This window comes from Furipterus horrens, unplaced genomic scaffold (assembly GCF_987537825.1).
Source record: "Furipterus horrens unplaced genomic scaffold, mFurHor1.1.pri manual_scaffold_6, whole genome shotgun sequence".
Taxonomy (NCBI): domain Eukaryota; kingdom Metazoa; phylum Chordata; class Mammalia; order Chiroptera; family Furipteridae; genus Furipterus; species Furipterus horrens.
In genome coordinates, this window is record NW_028327176.1 from 172,134,238 (window position 1) to 172,140,237 (window position 6,000).

The following is a 6,000-nucleotide window of genomic DNA, read 5'->3' on the forward strand; positions in this document are numbered from 1 at the left end:
AGGCATTCCAGGATGGACGAGCTGCAGAAGCGGTACTACAAAGAACTAACATTTGTTGAACACCTGCTCTGCGTCATGCAGAGTTATAAATTCCACTTGGATTACCCGGTAACTGTGTTGCTAAGTGGTTAACTGGGGGAGGTCCTGTATGGCATGGAGTGGGGAGAAGTGCTAGAATAATAAGATCCTTGGAGGCTTTAGAGAAGAGTTCAGAAACTGAGACCAAGGCAATAGTCGAGCTACGTGATTGGGTGTCTTTGGACAGAGGCTGGCAGTCTTGGACTCACCCAAAGTCAGAGGCTATGTTAAGAGAGTCAAGGCAAAGGAGAACTGAGGGGAAGGCAAAGAGGGACTTGAAAAACAAAGCAGGAGTTTAGAGGTGGGTTTAGGTTCTGGATTCCAGGTCTGTCTAGAGACAGAGAGAAAGAGAAAGAGAAAGAGAGAGAGAGAGAGAGAGAGAGAGAGAGAGAGAGAGAGCAAGCAAGCAGCTCTCTCCTTACCAGCTGCTGAACACCTGCCAGGCTAAGAGGGCTCAGGTTGCTGAAATGCTTCCTGATTCACAACTCCTGGGTTAGCAGCTGTGGCCAGCAGAGAGGACAGGGAGGAGAAGGGGTGGGCGGGCCGATGGTAAAGGACTGTCATTTACTGGAAAGGAAACACTGATTCCAATGCAAGACCCACACACTTCTGAGGAAAAATTAGGATTACATAAATGTACTTTCATTTTTACCGATGAACATTCTCCCTCCCTCACTCCAAATACATGTCCCGCCCTTTCCCATCCAGGACAGGCAACTGTCAGCACAGCAGATCTGTGAATCTCTTTGTCATTAGTGGGAAAGGAAGTGGACTCTGAGGTCACTTCTGAAGTGCAGCTGTATGTTCAGAGTGTGTGTAGCAGGCTGGCTTCCCGTCTGACTCCTCGCAAGTGTGAAATTGCACCGCAAAGAAGTCACAGGGACTCTTTGGGCCTCCATTGTCACTCCTCATTGGCCAAGGAGTTTGAAAGGCAGCATAGTGGGGGCTCGAAAGGGGACACTGTATTCCAAACAGCATGGGTTTGGGGTTGTAATACTAGTACTGCCAACACCTGATTTAGAGTTTGAGGCAATAGATCTTCTCTCCTCAGCCCCAACATCGGCACCCCTAAAATGAGGGGGTTGTATTGTATGATGCTGAGGAATGTTAGGATCAGATAAGATGGTAAAAAGTTCTCTCCTCCCCCGTATTCCCAGACACCTCAGCCAGAAACTAGGGAGTCATGCAAGATGTCTTGCCCCTTGTTTCCCACCTCCTACTATTTCCACCTCCTAAATCTTCTGAGTCCTTCCCCTCTCTCTCCCAGTTGCCCCTGCCTTACATCAGGCTCGCATGCTCTCTCACCTGAATACACTGATTCTCAGTGCCCAGTTTTACCTTGTGTGGGCAGCATTCCCATCCACTCCCGCCCACCATTAAATGGTTTCTAGAGAGGAGGTTTTTCCCTCTCTGCATCATCAGTCTCAAGAATAGAAACATGAAATAGGCTCCCACCAAAATGTTTGGTGAATGAATAACTAGGTAGAGGAATGAATTAATTGAATCGCATGTGCAAGTACCCTTTTTCTTCTTCTTTTTTTCCCCACAAGATAGTATATGAATGAATGCAAGCTATTCTTCTCATTCTGTTCGATACACGTATGTACTATGGATTTGGCACTGTGCTAAGTACTGAAGACAGAAAGGTGAATTGGATATAGTCCCTGATATTCAGGCAAGCTGGAGATCTAACAAAGAGTTAATGTTGTAGTTCCCAGTCTGAAGATAGTCTGAAGGTGGAATTTCCCTTTCCTCAAGGGACCTCAGATTTTTTTCCTCTTACGGCCTTCAACTGATTGGAGGAGACCTATCCACATTTTAAAGAGTAATCTGCTTTACTCAAAGTCTACTGATTTAAATGTTAATTATGTCTCTAAAATATTTATGCAGCATTATTGGGTTGGTGCTTGATTTAAGATCTTGGCACCAAAGCTTACTCAAGTCGACACATAAAAACCATCCCTCACCTGTGAGCCAAGTGTCACTGGTTCAATTCCTAGTCAGGGCACATGACTAGGTTGCACGTCAGGTCCCCAGTCGGGGGCGTGAGTGAGAGGCAACCACACAGTGATGTTTCCCTCCCTCTCTTTCCACTTTCCCCCCTCTCTAAAAACAATAAATAAATAAACAAACAAACAAACATCCTTCAGGTACACAGGTTGTCGATTACAGCACAATGTCTACCATATTGTATGCCCAGAAAGTGAGCTAGGTCTTCCCTCCATGAGAAATTTCTCTATGCTCTTTGACATTTCAATTAACATTCTCTTTGTAAATGTCCTGCATTCTGCTGGATGCTTCCATATGTATGTTATTCAGTCCTCACTACAACTTGTGATGTAGGTATTCCCATCATATTTTAAAGATGAATGAGGTCTAAATAACTTGCATGAGGTTCCACAGCTAATATGTAGTAAAGCTGAGATTTGAGTAAAGGCATTTCCCATTCTGAGTATAATAATCTTTTTACTGTCTCATGATACCCTTAATAAGTATCTAGCTTGAAGCCTTGCTTTTCCTCTAAGAAGTATTTATTTTTCCAGGAATTCTATAGTACCGTTACATTTTGTAACAGGGACCTTCTACCTATAAGGATGTGAATCAGTGGTCCCAGCTCATACCATACTAGCCCTGCATCTGGGAGAGGCCACACATGGTTGGTCACAACTATATTGGATCATAGTGAGTCAATAAGATGAAGGGGAACTTCTCAGGTATCATAGTTATAACTGACTTTACACACACACACACATCTCCTTAACTCTAGGTCAGACCCAGAGCACAGAGCCACAAGCATTTCTCAATGAAGAAGATAGAATTGTTGCCACTAGGGTAATTAGTTACATGTTTCCTCAACATATTAAAAATATTCTCCTTTAAGCTTACGAAAATTAAATACAATATAGACTACAAATGAAAAGTGCATCGTCTCTGAAACTCCAAACTTCAGCAGGAAAAGAAAAGACACATGGTATGGACATGTGAATTCAGTAGACATTTACTGAGGGCCTACTAAAGGCCAAACAATGTTGACATTTTAAGAGATACAAAATAAGCAGGGCATAGTCTTCTACCTCAAGGATACAGGAATGAGGAAGAAGGGGAGAAGTAATATTTCTTGAGTAGCTATTAGGTGAGAGTCATTTTATCTCACTGTATCTTTATAACAATCCCTGAGGTAGATAGTATTACCTTCTTTTTTTAAACTGAGGAGGAAACTTGGTCTTAGCAAAATGGAGTGATTTGCCCAAATCATTCACACAGCTAGTAACTACTTGATCTGGGATCGTAACCCAACTCTCTCTCTAAATCCAAAGCTCATATACCTTACACTGGATCACATTGCAGAGAAGAATACACACACACATGTGCACACACACCCACACCCACACTCCATTATGACTTGCATAGAAATACAACACTGAGAAGGGATCAAGCTGGAGCAATCTGGAGGTGTTATCTGAGATGGACTTTAAAAAAACAACAACAGTATTTTTTCATGTAGAGATGAGAAAGAGCACAAGCAAGATCTGGAAGAAAAAGTACAAGTTGTTCAGAGGATAAGTGTCACACAAACTCTCATGGAGCTTTAAAATCAGGATGATCATTCTAGAAAGGGTAACAAATGTGGATTGGAGCAGAGAAGATTGGAGGATAGGAAGACCAGGTAGGAGATCCTTGTAAGTGTTCGTATGAGAGCCAGCAAGAATGAAAAGGGAAGATGGTTTTGAGAGATAAGGGGGGATGATAAGGGGAAATGATTGACCAATGAGGTCAGACTGCTGCAGAAACAATGAAACCCAATTCAGGTGATGGAGTAGGTGGCCTGGTCATGAGCTAGGGTTTCAAGAAATATGGAAGGAAAACAGAGGGAGAGAGAAAAGAAGGGGATTTCAGGATTTGTCATTCAGAAAGTGGAGCAGATCTGAGTTATGACCAAGTTCAAGATGTGTCCTTCCTGGGAAGTGGCTGAGATAGAATGGAAACACAGCTTGTGTTGAGTGGAAGAGACAAGAGGATTATGAATCTGAAAATCACCATGGAAGCTGGTGGTGAGTCATATGAAGGAAGGAAGTACTCTGGAGGCTGAGACCATTGAGAAAGAGAGAAAAAGTACTCAGAATCAGTGGTAACTGGTATCCAGGAGCAGGGTGGAAGGCAAAAATGTCAGAAGATTACCATTAAGTCAGGGGAAAAAATTGTCTAAAAAATGTATAGTGCATTAAATTGCAACCATAGAATAGATATTTCCACCAGAAAAAAAATTCAAAGACATCTTCCTCTAACTTAAAATGTGGGAAAAAAATGAAATATTAGACATTCATGAAAAGAATTACATTTTCCATATTTGCTGGCAAAGAATGTCAAGAAAAACAACTAATTCTGTCAGATCAAATTGAAATGCTTTTCTTTCACCTTTTCTCACCTGTCCTGTGACCCACCCAGTCTACTTAAACCCAGGAAGGAAGAGAAAGATGTTGAGCAAATTCTCTCCCGTTTTTGTTAAGTCAGCCACTTGCTATCACTCAATCAACCTTGCATGTTCAAGGACACCCTGCCCATCTGTATCAATAGTGATGTCAACTGGAACGGGCAGAGTGCCGGTCCATGTAATGTGCGTGAAGACACTCAGGCTGGGTGAATAACTTCTAATCAGCATGAGTTGTAAAAGGAAAGTCTGTCCAACATGGCACCATGAGCCACATTCCAGCCGCATGACGTGATGTCAGGTTCCACAACTTGGTCAGCAATTGTGCTCCAGTTGTTGCTTCTATTAATTACAGGGTTTTGCAAGCTTGGAACTTCCACCCACCCAGAGCAGATCGCTGAAGCTTAGCTGGTGTGTGCTAGTGAAGAGCTCATTGCACTGTCATGCATTCTCTGGTTTAGACTTGATTCAATCATCACATAATCCAGGGGGCAAATGCAGAGCTCTGTGCAGTGATCTTCACGTCATTTCAATTTTTCCATTGTTAGTACTCTGCCTAGTAGGGAATTCCAGAAAGTGTTGCTAAGAGAGTAGTAAAGCTGTCAGTCATAAGGAAAGAATGAAGAAAACAGTCCTGGTTACTCTCAACTGACTAGCTGCATATGTTTTTTGCTGATATCAGAATCTCATTTGGAAATAACCTTGGAGGTCAGTGAGTCCAACTGCTCATTCAAAGCAGCATTGTTGGCATGTGGTCTTTTTGGTCCAGGGAGCTGGCTGCCTCTTGGGATAGTGCTATATTACCAAAGCTGAAATCTATATTGAGTTATTATTTGAGTGCCCATTGTGTGCCAGGCACTGTGCTAATTCTTTAAATGAATTATCTTGAATAGCTCTCATAATAAGCCTGCAAGATAGATGTCCCCATTCCGATTTTTTGCAGATGGGAAACAGACCCAAGTTCCATGAACTGGGATTTGAACATGCATATGCAGGTTTACAGGACAACAAAACCATGTTCTTTATACTCATGTTTTCTGCTGTTTCCTCAAGCCTATATAACTCAGAAGTTCAGTCAACTCCTCTCTGGAGTAACATAAATCAACCACTTATTTCACAATATCACTACTACTAATAATAGATTTTAAAACAATTTGAAAATATATCAATTTCTTTTCTGTTCACACAACTTCTATAAAATGGATAGAACAGGGAGTTTATAATTCAGTTTAGAGATAAGGAACCAAGACTCAGGAAACTGAATTCCCTAAGTCACAACTGAGGACTCCAGGATTCAAATCCAGGTCTTCTAGTGTGGAGGCCAGTGGTTCCCAGAGTGTGGCACCTGCACTAGCAACATTAGCAGCATCTGGTAATTTGTCTTACACACAAATCCTCAGGGCCCACCGCAGACCCAGTAAATCAGAAACTGTGGAGGTTGGTGCAGCAATCTGGAATTGAACTAGCCCTCTAGGTGACTGCTGTACGCATAA